Genomic DNA, 14,532 nt, shown 5'->3' with positions numbered 1-14,532 from the left:
ATTTCAATGTTTTAATTTTTCTTTGTGAAAATACGAACTAGTGTTATCAAGTGTCATTAGCTGGTCCTAAGGTAACATCATAAATACAGTCAAGGGGAGAAGTGAAAAGATTGTTCTTTGAGCATATATTTTAAGAATGCAATTACCAAAGAAAATGACATGAGATGGAAAATTGAAAGTCTTCTGAATTTTACTGCATATTTTATATTTATTTTAAGGCATTCTCAGGTGTCTTGGATTAATAAATTTATAACATTAATATCTAGCCTGTTCATTGCTGCATCATGTCAAGGTGAAAAAAGGAACTTAGTGTACGCTTTCAAGTTTCATTTTAAAAAATCTGTAAAATAATTTGATTGAGGGATTTGGCCATTAGAAGTCTGAGACTTGAAAGAGGGCAAGTGACTTTGGTGTAGCTATTATTATCTGCCTATATAAGGAGTCTGATTTTCCAAAGTGCTGAGCACCTAACAGCTTCCAGTGAATTCAGTGGGAACTACTGGGTGTTCTGCCCCTCTGAAAATCAGACACCTTTACTGAGGTGCCTGAATATGGATTTAGGAGCCTGACTTTTGTCACCCATTTTTGAAAAATTTGGCCAGGATGGGTATTATTTATGATTTTATAAGTCATTATTTCATAGATCATGAGAACAGAAGGGACCATTGTGATCATCTAGTCTGACCTTCTGCATAACACCAGCCATAGGACTTCCCTGAATTAATAATTTCTTCAAGTCCACTAGCTGTTGTTGAATCAAATCCCTTAGGACTGGATTGGGGAATAAGAACGGCCATACTGGGTCAGACAAAAGGTCCATCTAGCCCAATACTCTGTTCTCCAACAGTGGCCAATGCCAGGTGCCCCAGAGGGAATGAACAGAACAAGTAATCATCAAGTGATCCATCCCCTGTCACCCATTCCCAGCTTCTGGCAGATAGATTATGAGCCCCAAGGCAATTCTTTGTTTGCTATAATATGAAAAGGCCCCAAAGCCATTCTTCATTCTTCCAAGAAGTCGCCAGCGGGCTCAAATGAATGCCTGACCCATGCCGTCTTACCCCAACTCACCTCCTGCTATCCCAGAGCCGCATGGAAAACCCTCCATAGGGGTCTTGAGGTAGGGGGGTGTGCGGGAGGGGGGTAAATCTGCCTGAATTAGGCTTGGTTTCTATAGCTTACTCCTTACTGGCATTTTTCCAGATCAGTGGGGTGAGATAAGCAATGCTGTTACAGCTCATGTCACATGATAGACATCTAAGGGTAAGGTGGTGTACTGGGCTCTCTAGTTCCATGGCGACTGGTGACAAGAGACGTTGCCAGGCCAGGCTGTATTACCTTGTCCGCATAGGATGCTATCTCCCAAGGAGTCCTGGGGGGGTCTTGGCAATGTGCTAGCAGAGAGCAGGGTATCCGGGGGGGCTGACCTGGTGCAACTGTTTGGGGAAATCTCTCTGTGGACAATTTATGAATTCTGGTTGATTTTAGGAAGCTGCTGAATCATGGAGTGTCAGGGCTATTGCATGTCCCTCCCAGACCAGGGACAGTGATGGCTCATGAGATGCTAATGGTCACCTATTCAGATGAAATTACCCTGATGCAATCGCTGAAGCCAGGCGAACCAGTTTTCTCCAACTTCTCTGAGGGGGGCTGGAGTTGATGCTGGCTTTTAAAACCACGGAGACTGGGTGGGTCAGGGAGACTCCCAGAGACACACAGAGGAAGCTTTGGCTGGAAAGAAGGGCATGTTTTTGTAGCAGTGGGTCCTGTTTAACTGTGGGACTAGCCAAGGTCAAAGGAAGCCAAGCTGAGAGGGAGTGTCTACGCTCCATGGTTCAGAGAAGAAGTCATGTGCAAGCGGGGATTCTGGGCACCCCAGAGGGCTCTGCCCAAGTCCAAATAACTCTCGAGAGTGGTGAGGAACCTGAGGCAGGGAAATGCATGCAGGTGTGTTTATTTATTTATTTATTGCCTAGTTCTGTGTATCCCCCCTCCTTGACTCTTTTCCAAGCTGAACAGTTCCAGTCTTTTCAATCGCTCCTTTTATGACTGCTGCTGCACATTGAGGAGATGTTTTCAAAGAACTATCTAAAATGACTCCAAGATCTCTTTCATAAGTGGTAGCAGGTAGTTTAGACCCCATTATGTTGTATGTGTTGTTGGGATTATGTTTTCCAATGTGCATTAATTTGCGTTTATCAACATTGAATTTCATCTGCCATTTTGTTGTCCATTTTGGTGAGCTCCCTTTGTAACTCTTCCCAGTCTGCTTTGGACTTAACTATCTTGAGTAATTTTGTATCATCTGCAGATTTTGCCACCTCACTGTTCACCACCTTTTCCAGATAATATATGTATATGTTGAAAAGAACAGGTCCCAGTACAGCTCTCTGGGGGAATCCCACTATTTATCTCTTTCCATTGTGAAACTGACCATTTATTCCTACCCTTTTTTCCTTTCTTTTAAACAGTTACTGATCCATGAGAGGACCTTCCCTCTTATCCCATGACTACTTACTTTGCTTTTCAGTCTTTGGTGTGAGACCTTGTCAAAGGTTTTCTGAAAGTCTAGGTACACTATACTGATTGGATCTCCCTTGCCCGCATGTTTGTTTGTGCCCTTAAACAATTCTAAGAGACTGGTGAAGAATGATTTCCCTTTACAAAACCTGTGTTGACTCTTCCCCAACAAATCATGTTTGTTTGTGTGCCTGATAATTCTGTTCTTCACTGTAGTTTCAGCCAATTTGCCTGGTACTGAAGTGAGGCTTGCTGGTCTGTAATTGCCAGGATCTTCTCTGGAGCCCTTTTTTAAAAATTGGTGTTATGTTCGCTATCCTCCAGTTATCTGGTACAGAGGCTGATTTAAGCAGTAGGTTACATTCGATGAAGTGAGCTGTAGCTCACGAAAGCTTATGCTCAAATAAATTTGTTAGTCACAAGTACTCCTTTTCTTTTTGTGGATACAGACTAACGCGGCTGCTACTCTGAAACATACCACAATAAGTGGTTCTGCAATGTCCTATTTGAGTTCCTTCAGAATTCTTGAGTGACTAGCATCTAGTCCTGCTGACTTTTTACTGTTTAATTTATCAGTTTGTTCCAAAGCCATCTCTACTGACACCTCAATCCCGAGACAGTTCCTCAGATTGGTCATCTAAAAAGAATGGCTTGGATATGGGGATCTCCCCCACATCCTCTGCAGTGAAGACTGATGCATTTAGCTTCTCTGCAATGGCCTTGTCTTCCTTGAGTGCTCCTATAGCACCTCAGTCATCCAGTGGCCCCACTGGTTGTTTGGCAGGTTTCTTGCTTCTGATGTACTTAAAAAAAATTGCTGTTAGTTTTTGAGTCTTTTGCTAGTTGCTCTTAATTCTTTTTTGGCCAACCTAATTATATATTTACATTTGACTTGCCAGAGTCTATGCTCCTTCCTATTTTCCTCACTAGGATTTGACTTCCAATTTTTAGAGATGCCTTTTTGCCTCTAACTGCCTCTTTTACTCTGCTGTTTGGCATTTTTTTAGTCCTCTTTTTTTATTTGGTGTATACACTTAGTTTAAGCCTCTGTTACGGTGTTTTTTAAATAGTTTCCATGCAGTTTGCAGGCATTTCACTCTTGAGACTGTTCCTTTTAATTTCCAGTTAACTAGCTTCCTCATTTTTGTGTAGTTCCCCTCTTTGAAGTTAAATGCTACTGTTGTGGGTTTCTTTGGTATTTTACCCCCTACAAGGGTATTAAATGTAATTATATTCTGGTCACTATTACTGAGCAGTTTAGCTATATTCACCTCTTGAACCAGATCTTGTGCTCCACTTGTGGGTTCCAGGACTAGCTGCTCCAAGAAGCAATCATTAATGATGCCCAGAAATTTTATCTCTACCTCTTGTCCTGAGGTGACATGTGCCTAGTCAGTATGGGGACAGTGGAAATCCCTCATTATTTATTGGGTCTTCTGTTTTTTCAGTCTCTCTAATCTCCCTGTGCATTTCACAGTGACTGTCAGCATCCTGGTCAGGTGGTCAGTATAGTCTTGTTGCTATATTCTTATTATTCAGGTGAGTAATTTCTATCCATAGAGATTCTATGGTACAGTTTGATTAAGACTTTTGCTATATTTGACTCTGTTTTCTTTTGTATATAGTGGCACACCCCTCCCAGAATGGCCTACTCAGTTGTTCCGATATATTTTGTATCTTGGTATTACTGTGTCTCATTGATTATCATCATCTGACCAAGTTTCTGTGAAGCCTGTTATATCAATATCCTCATTTAATACCAGGCACACTCATTAGCCCATCTTAGTATCTGGACTTATAACATTTGAATACAAGTACTTGTAAAATTTGTCTATATTTAGTTGTCTGCCTTCATGTGATTTAATTAATGGGACTCTTTTTCATTTGACTGTTTCTCTTGAGTTCTTACCTGTATTTTTTACCAACTTCTATCCTCTCCTCTTTCCTAGGATAAAGAGTATCCCCTTTAATAAATTCTCCCCTAAGGGATATCTGTGTCCAAACCAAGTGCTTCTCAGCATCTGTCAGCTTTCCCCCAGCTTTTAGTTTAAAAACTCCTCTATGAACTTTTTAATTTTATATGCCAGCAGTCTGGTTCCATTTTGGTTTAGGTGAAGCCCATCTTTCCTGTATAGGGTCCTCCTTTCCCAAAAGGTTCCCCAGCTCCTAATAAACCTAAATCCTTCCTCCCAACTCCATTGTCTCACCCATGCATTGAGACCATGCAGTTCTGCCTTTCTAACTGGCCCTGCACATGGAACTTGCAGCGCTTCAGAGAAATGCTACTGTGGAGATCCTGGACTTTAATCTCTTACCTAACACCCTAAAATTTAGCCTCCAAGACCTACCTTCTACCTTTCCCTATGTCCAGCTAGTCACTCCCCTGATGGGAGTATCCTCAGGCAGAGTATCTTCTGATTAATAGCCCCTGTTATCCAGAGAGCTCTAAAACAAGAATTGACCAGGACATAAGTTACACATCACAAGCTGATTGTCAAAGTGAATTTTGACATTACACTGAGCTCCCGCTCCTCAAAGAAAGGGTCTATTGTGAGTAGAAGTGTAAAGTTAAGGCGGAGATTTTCAAAGTCCCATGGGACTTAGCCACACAATTTCCATTGGCTTTCAGTGGGATCAGGCATCTAGCTACCCTTTGTGTTTTTGAACATCTCCCCCAAACACACTGTCTCATAAAACATGAAATGCAATAGGCAGTTAATAGAGACATAAGTCAGATTCTTATTTTCTTAGGCTTTGTTAATTTTTGAAACAGTAATGCATGTCAATTTTTTTTCCAATGGAAGCAGATAAACACTTATTCCACACCATGTACATTTGCATTTGTCTATCATATCCAGTCTGGAGAACTATGGGATGTTTTATTGATATAAGAGAAAAATATCTTGAGAAATCTCAAAATGTTGCTCTCTTCTCTTCACTCTTGCACTGTCTTAGCCAAACTCTTCTCTCAGTAGCATTGGTGCAACCCAATGGCAGTCAATGTGATTTCACTGTCACAAGAGAAGAATTTGACTTTGTCATCTTCATTCTGGTTTTATATTTCAGAAGTATTACTCATAACAAAAGTAAGGGTTTCTATCAATTCAGCATTTCTGTTGTGTTATGGAGGGACTTGAGAATGTATTAAAGAAATGAATTTGTGTGAATATTATGCTTCATTAGTTACTCATCTGGGTGGAAGATAGTACAGAAACTTTGTGCTTACAGATTTTTTCCAAGTTAAACTGCCAAACTGTCTTTGACTGATATTCCCATATTAAGCATGTGCAGCTTTTAACACTTGACTTAACAAGTGCCTTTAATTTCACTGAACATAAGTTATTGATCATGATGCTTGTTGCCTCTAAGCTGCATCCCTGATTGTTAATTGAGCCATTGATTTCTTTAACATTAACAAAAGGGTAAACTTCCTATTGTGGTCTGTTTTGAGCAGGGAGGAAGTAATGTAACTTTGCAAAAACACAGTGGGTGAAATCTTGGTTAATGGCAAAACTCACATGAACTTTGGTGGAACCAGGATTTTACCCAGTGCAGACTTGATCTTGCACCTAATAATGTTAATGGAAAAGTTCCTATTGATTTCAGTGTTGTGGGATCAGACCATATATTTGGTATAGACTTGTGTGATGGGGTGTACACCCCAGGGCCGCCCAGAGGATTCAGGGGGCCTGGGGTCTTCGGCAGCGGGGTTCTTCCACTCCGGGTCTTCGGGGCACTTCACCGAAGACATGGAGTGGAAGGACCCCCGCCGCCAAATTGCCGCTGAGGACCCGGAGTGGAAGAAGCGGCAGCAGGTCCTTCACTCCGGGTGTGTTCGGCGGCACTGAAAGAGCTGCTGCCGCTGAATTGCCACCGAAAACTCTCGTGGGGGCCCCTGCAAACTCTCATGGGGGCCCCTGCGGGGCCCGGGGCAAATTGCCCCACTTGCCCTCCCCCCCCCGAGCGGCCCTGGTACACCCCACACTAGCCTGGATAGGGTTTATGTGGCTGAGAAGGGGCCAATTAAGCACACCAGAGGGGAATTAGGTGATCTAAGTAACCCCGGATGGATGTCGGAGCCCAGCTGAGAAGGAACCTAGTATTGAGCCAGGAAGTTGACAGTAGAAAAGGGTGGCAGTGAGGAAGCTGGCAATCACTCTCCAGACATTAGCAAGGGAAAGGAGGAAGCCCAGGGAGGGTAGATATCCTGAGGATCCAGGCCACGAAGGAAGGGTTTGAGCAGAACCCTGAAAGAGGCAGAGCAGGGAAATGGCAGTAAGGCGGGATGTTGCAGATCTGGGCTGCTGATTAGAGGGTCCCTGAGCTGGAACCCAGAATAGAGGGTGGGCCCAGGTCCCCCTACCAGCCACTGAGGGACTGGCACGGTCTGGGCAGTAGATTTGAAGACAGCCAGAGACAGTCTAGTGAGACTTTGATACCCAGGAATGCGGAAAACACCTAGTGTCCTGGGCCGTAGAGCCAAGGTACAAAGAGGGAGCATTTGAGTCACGAAGAGAGAGAGCACCCTTGAGTCACAGGGGGAAAGAGGCTGTGGGGGAGAGCGAATGATGAAAGGGGGCCAGACCAGATGTGAGCTGATTCCCCAGACATAGCCATGAGGATGTGTCCCAAATGTGAGTGAACCCCTTGACAATTTAGTAAAGGCTTAACTAGTAATAATAGGTCAGACCCTCAGCTGGTGTGAATTGATGTAGTTCTGTTGAAATCAGTGGAACTAGGCTGATTTATACCAGCTGAAGTTCTGGCCCCGTAGCTTCATCTTTATTGCTATGTGAATTACACAGTGCTTGTATTTCAGACGGAGAAACTAGCAATAGTTTTTAGCTTGAAATTAAAGACAAGATTTTCAGAGGCAGGTATATGGAATTGCATCCAAAAATACCCAGTGTTTGTGGGTTTATTAGAAGTTGAGGTACTTAGTGATTATGTGTGCGTGTGCAGTTTCACAGAGCAATTACCTGGCCTTGTGGGCATCAAGCATTTATGTCCATAAGTTAGTTGTGCACAGAGGTATGCGGGGCAGTGGAACCCAGGGAGCAGGAGGGCTAGCATCCCTGCAATGAAAAGTTGTGGAGCCTCTGCCTCCATGTAAACTCACACATGCCTGGGGGAGTGGAGTCGAGAGCGGGATCCAGAGGGGTTGGAGAAGCCTCCGTGAGACCTAGGATCTGGCTGGGGAACAGGGAGTGGGGCCCAGAAGGGCTGGAGCACCTACCATGGGGCCCAGGATCCATCCAGGGGACTGGACCCATAGGGGCTGGAACGGCTGCTATGTGGCTTAGGATTGAGCTGAGGAGTAGGCAGTGGGACCCAGCAGCACTGGAGCAGCTGCTGTGGGGCCTAGGATTGGAGCAGGGAGCAGGACTTGGAAGAGTTAAATGGCACTGGGAGCAGGTAGGAACCTCTGGGACCTTCCTTACCAGCCTGGAGCAGGGTGCCCTGGACCCTCCCAACCCCACAGCTGAGTTTTAGTACCTCCACTCATGTCACCGCCTATCCTTCTTCTCCCCCCCCCCCCCCCATCTGCAAGGGACTTCTGCCTTCCCAGATGTATTTGTACTGTTGGGTGCACCTATATCAAGCTGGTAACTGCTTGTGATGGGGTGTAAGCCTTACATAGGTGAACAAAGGGTTTACTGGAGTCTGAGGGTTCTGTTAGCCCTGCTATGCTGCCCCTGGAGGACTTGCCAGGCCTGATTTGTGATCAGACCCAGCTGGGGAGGAGCAGGGTCTCCATAAAGGAAGGAAGTGAAAGCTACAGGGGAAGGTCTAGGAGCAAGAGGGTTAGAATGTATGTTCCCTTGTTCTGGGAAGGGACCCCTGAGGAAGCTGTGGCAGAGGAGCTAGCCTAGGGGGAAGGGGCAAAGCTCCAGAGAAGTAACCCAGGGGCCACTGTTCTGGAACAGCACCGGGGAGCTGGGGACAATTAAAGGCTCAAGCCCAGATGTGTGGAGGTTGCTTTAGTTGAGTTTGGTTGTTTGTGGTTTTCTGCGTTCTGTTGGGGGAAGCCTGGGAGCCCACTGATATGAGAGAACAGTGAGACTGAAGGAGGCTGGGATGGGAAGAAAATGCCATGTTGATAAATAGAGTTGTGCAGAACACTGTATGAGATATTGATACCACAGAAGGCTCTCCCCTAATCCCAAGACCACTGAAGACAATGAGAGTCTTTCCACTGACTTCTTTGGAGTGTGAATCAGGCCCTAAAGCCTGTTTGATAGTATATGCCTTCCATCAGAATATCAAAAGGGCTGAACAAATGTTAATATTCCTTAGATTTTTGCATGTCTGTGCTCACGTGTCTAGATGAGCAAATTATCCAGCCTACTCTCTGCTCCCTTGTCTCCTCCATATCCTTACGTTAGAAACGAGCAAACAAACAAAAACAGTCTCTCATTTGGTTGATTTCTTTCCCCCTAACATTATTAACTCATTCACAGTTCAACTTCTGAGTGATCCAATACAAGGACACTCAACCTTTGATTCCAGCATTTGCCTAGTCCAGACAGAGAAACAAGTTTCCAATGGGTATCTGTAAAGTTAATATGAATGATGTACAAAGTTCCTGCCCACCAAAGGGATTTGCTTTTAAGCTCCTCTGAACCACAGTATCTGGATGAAAGCTCTGGTGTTTAGAATTAATGATGTCTTGGGTTAACTTACACAGCTTGCAGCACTCTAGGTACTATAGTTTGATGACTGTCACTGTTGGCTGGGTCAAGAATAGCAGCTGCAAACATAATCAGTGTGTTCCCTCATTTTATCAGACTGGTGCAAGAGGTAGTCATTTTTTCCAGGGGACAGAATTAATAGATGAATGTGCTGTGGGGATGGCACATGCTGCCTCCAGTTTAATTGCTGAATTAGAATCTTTTTAAACCCTTGGCACCAAGAAATGCGATTTCCCGATGCTTAGGACTAATCCAGTGTTAAATGCTGGGAAATCTTGACTGATAGTGCTAAGAGTTAACAGGGGGGAAATGAGGGAGATAAATTCTACCTGAAGTGTTTAGCTGTGCGTATATTAAGTATCTGCATATATGTCTCTGTGTGTAATGTATATATAGAGAAAAGATATTAATATTTTTATGTGTTTAGAAGGATCAGCAAATCTCATTTTTTCACTAAATATTTCACCATTGCTACTGGTGGCCAAGATGGGAAGGCAAAGATTTATAGCCATTGTGCAGGAAACTGTATCAAATAAATAATGGGGGGCAAATTAAACACATTGATTAACTATCATTCACTATCCTGGAATCTCTTAATGACTGGGGTCTAATTTAAAAAAGACTTGAAGCAGGAATAAATTCCCTAGGAATCTGAATTACTATTATTATTACAAATGTTCCTTAGGTTCCAGGGGAATTCAGCACAGATTAAAAAGGCACGTATGAATTAAGACTAGCTATTAAAGTTGGAGGGGTTTATCTTTATTAATGGCACTTTTCTTATTCAAACAGCCTAGTAACTGGCAGCATTAAACCCTTCCAGGTTGTCTGTGTTTTCCGTGGATTCATCAGTTTATTATCACAAAACTTATGAACCGCCTGCAATAATAATAGTCTGACTATCATGCTACATTTATTAATCCCAGTATTAGAGCATGATTTAGAGAATTATTTAGGTGTATTTGAATGGGATGCACATAAAGTGCATAGTAGATTCTGCAGCCTTTTTGAAAACAAGACTGGAGAGACAATAGGTTGGGAGAAAGTGAGAGAAGCAGAGAAACCTATTGGCATTTTTAATTGGCCTAGATTCTCACAGATGGGTGCCTGGAGAGCTGAACATTGTTGTATGCAGTGTTGTTGTAGCCATGTTGGTCCCAGGATATTAGAAAGACAAGGTGAGTGATGCAATATCCTCTATTGGACCAGCTTCTGTTGGGGAGAGAGAACAAAGAAGAACTCTGTGTAAGCTCAAAAGCTTGTCTCTCTCAGCAAAAGAAGTTGGTCCAATAAAAGATATTACCTCACTCACCTTGTCTCTCTGGAGATCTGAATGTTTAACACTATGGTGCATCATCCAGTCTGGACCTGAACAAGCTACTAAACCATCTAAACTTGTAGGGTCTCATCAACCCCCGCATCAAGGTCAGTGGGAATCTTTACACTGATGTCAATAGGAGTTGGATCAGACTCACAGTGGAGTCAGTTACAGGCTAACAGCTTTTAGGCTTATTCCTGGGGTTGGTTCTTTAAACAGTCCAAGTGTGTAGCCAAGTGTATCATGTACAGCAGTCAAAGTCAATACTTGCCAATATTAAACACATAATGCTACCTGTGATATCATAGTTGTATTATGTATTTACAGAGTAACAGCTTTGTTACCTGGGGTACATCAGCACTGCAGCTGGGAGGTATAATTCTCAACTCAGGTAGATGTACACATGCTAGCTTTGATTGAGCTATGTTTGGATAGGTTTGGACTGTACTCAAATCAGCTAGCCCAAGACCCAGCCCATTCTACTGTAATTATAGTGCTATCCAAGCTCACTCCAAGCTAGCATGCGTATATCTACCCAAGATGGGAATTACACCTCCCAGGTACAGTGCAGAATTGCAAATTCACATAGTATCTGTTGGCAAAAGTTAACTTAGTAACAGTGGGATTTCAGGCCATTTCCCTATTCATAGAGGTTTTAATTTGCTGGGAAATTGTCTGTTTCTGTGAGTCTAGTGGACCATGCCCCTCCAATCTCATGGACTTGTTTCAGTCAGTAAGCCCCAGTTCAGCAAAGTACTTAGCAAGATACTTAAGAATAAGATCTTTTGAGTGAAATGGCATTTAAGCTGAATGCTTTGCTGAATCAAGCCCTATGACTGTGCATGTTGTTGTTTAGCTTAAATTTTATCAGTTTAGGATTCCAATTTAAACAGTTTAACAGTGTTTTTCTCTTGCTATCCACTAGGAGTTCATTACCCAGTTGTCTTTGTCCATCTGTTGCGTGCTCTTCCAAAAATGTCTCCCTCTTAAATTTTAATTTATCAAGTATTTGATGTTTTAGGTGTGGTTTAGTGAAGCCTTAAATGTGTGCTTAAGCATGTGGGTAGTCCAATAGAAGTAGATAGGTTGAATGAATGGATTCAGTTTTCTTCTCAGGATGTTTTCATCTCATTGCATCATTTCTGCCATAGGTCTTCTGTCACCTCCAACTTCTCCTCCTCTGCCATCTTTGAGACAAGTTCCTGACATTTTGGTTTTGGTTAGGAGACCATTATCTCGGCAGTCTATCATCAGAAAGAACCTCTTTTGTTTTGTCTCTGATTGGGTGTTAAATATATATTCTTTGATCATTAATATATTGGAAAATTATAGTAAAGACTGAAGTGAGAGTTGGTTGTGAAAAAATTAATCAAAAGTTTTCAACTGGAAAATGCCTTTTGATTAAATCAATTTTTGTGTGATATATTTAAAAATGGTGTGTGTGAGTGAGGGAGAGTTTTTAAAATGTCAAAAAAATCGTATTCTTAAAATGCAAAACAGAATTCAAATTTTCATTTTGAAATGCATATTTGATTTGAAGTTTATTTTATTTTGCATTAAAAAAGATTAAAACCAAAACATTTCAAATTTATCGGAATGAAATATATGACACAAAATTATTTTTTTTCAGAATTTTGTTTCATGAAAAATTTCAAAATTTTGTCTTTTAGAACCAATTCAGGGAAAAGACCATTTTAAAAACCTCAACACTTTTTGAATGGAAAATCCATTTTCTGACCTGCTCTAATGAGGAATAATCAGACTTCAAATTAAAATACTGATGAGGAGACATCAGCTGAATGGAATCAAACTAATATGAGGTAAACTTTTGTTTTTCTTCTCTTCTAATGTGTTATGAATACTTTTCCCGCCCCCTATTGGACTCTGCTCAATTTTATGGGGCCAATGTACAGGCCTTCTTTTCCTAGGCACTTTTTCTCTTTGATCTTTCTTTTTTTTTGAGTTCCACTTATTTTTTTAATTTTACTTTTCATTGGATTTTATAACATTAACAATATAAAAGAGGCCATGAGCTTAGGAACAGTAGCCGTAAGTATCACAGTATATAAGAGTAGAACTATATGTTGTATATGTCAGCGCACATGGGGACAATAAAAATCAAGAGCAGTATATTAAATTGGGAGAAAAGTTTTAGGAAATGGAATGGAGTGTGGTCATGTTTTGATTTGACCAGCAATTACTGTTAGCTTTTTTTCAGTTTGTTAAAAGTAATAATAATAATGTTGTCATCGTCATGTCCACTTTAGTCTTACAGATCTTGGTCTATATTTTTGAAACTTTTCTACTGATTTTGGGTGCCTTGAGTTTCTGGATGCCCAACTGGCAAGACACTAAAGGGGTCTGATTTTCAGAGGGCAAGCATTCAGCTTCCTCTGAAAACCAGGGCCCTTTCAGGTATCTCAAGATGAACACCCATAATCCCTGTCTTTGTCTATCTGCGATCTGTTCTTCTGGAGATGCCCAATGCAATGTGTTCCTCTTAAACTCTAATGTGATAGTGTTCGGTGTTTTAGACGCCAATCCAGAAAAACACACAATCCTTTATGTATTTTAAGGGGGTTTTTTTATCTCTAGATCACTTAGAGTTACAGCAATAAGAGGTGGAGGAAGCATCACCTCAAATTTTGCTAGCCCTCTTGAGGCATGGATCAAGTGCCTTGGTACGTTTTCCTTTTTAAGGATAAATATGTAACTTTAATGAGCATAAGTCTGTCTGCTGAAAGCATGATATTCTGTATTCCCTTTAATAATCAGCATATGATCTCTTAACTCTCTGAGATCAGGAGTGGGAGATCTGGCTGAAATCTTCAGCAGCTGGAGATATCAACTAACTTATTTGCAATTCTAACATCTCTCCCGGTTATTATTTTGGTAATTATGGCGTTATAATCTCTTAGGAATGGGTTTATTAATTGTACTAAAGCAATACTTTACCCAACACTCAGACAAAATACAAATTAAACCTTTATTTTAAACTCAAAATGCTTGGAGTATTTGGGAGGATGGGGGGTGGGCATATACTTCTGAACCTCCTGTCTGAGTCTGGAAATGACCCATTCCACTCAGTGTGTGTTCTAACAGTACTTTTGGTTAATCTGTGAGCAGAAAGTACTAGAAACTTCACTGAAGAGTCTTTTCTTATGAATCTCAGTATTTGCAGAATAGATTAGCTAAGTACCAGAAGCTCGGTATCTATATTCAATGGACAGGGCTGATGTGTTACGAAGAACTGGCCAACAGATTGTACAGAAAATTATCCAAAAAACAAGGCTCAATTTAAGTGTCTGAGTTATCATCATGATCTCTTGCAGAAGAAAAGTGTTCATATCTCATTTGGACTGCACTATAGTAACTGATTATACATCCAATCATTATAAAACTCTCACATTTTCAGAAAATCACCCTGTGACTCCACAGTGCTTTTAAATCCCTTTTTAATCATGTTGAGTTCTCTTGGTTTTGTGTAGTCAACTTTAGGGACAAATAAAATTCTCTCATTTTCATATGTCATGTCTAAGGCACCAATCTTGAAGCTACACAGAGCAGGAACCTACATTTGTTTCTCAAAGTTTTTTTGTAGCTAGTTGTGGTCTTTGATATTCAGTGACTTGATCAAAGTCCCACCACAGGAACAGCAGCTGGTTGGAGTTTGTAACATCTTTTGATACAGAGTGGATCCTCTGACGTCTAGCTATACTTTTCTCTACTCTAATTGAGGAACTGTCTGCAACGGTTCTATTCCAAGCAGCTAATTTGTGTTCAGAATGGAATATATTTGCTTAGATTTCTTGTTAGCAAAGTGGTTATCTTATCTTGTATTCTACCCTGCCCTTTGTTCCTTTTGTGCTGTAATGTTGCAGGCCACAGTTATCATAATACAAAAATATAAATGTGGGCCTTGAATGAGAGAGAACAAGTTTCTCCTGAGATGCTTTTAGGGCAGGGCCTCATTACTAGGGAAAGATGAACCTTGTCAAGTTT

The sequence above is a fragment of the Chelonia mydas genome, chromosome 10, assembly GCF_015237465.2.
Source record: "Chelonia mydas isolate rCheMyd1 chromosome 10, rCheMyd1.pri.v2, whole genome shotgun sequence".
Classification (NCBI taxonomy): domain Eukaryota; kingdom Metazoa; phylum Chordata; order Testudines; family Cheloniidae; genus Chelonia; species Chelonia mydas.
Note: the sequence above shows the minus strand (reverse complement) of the source record.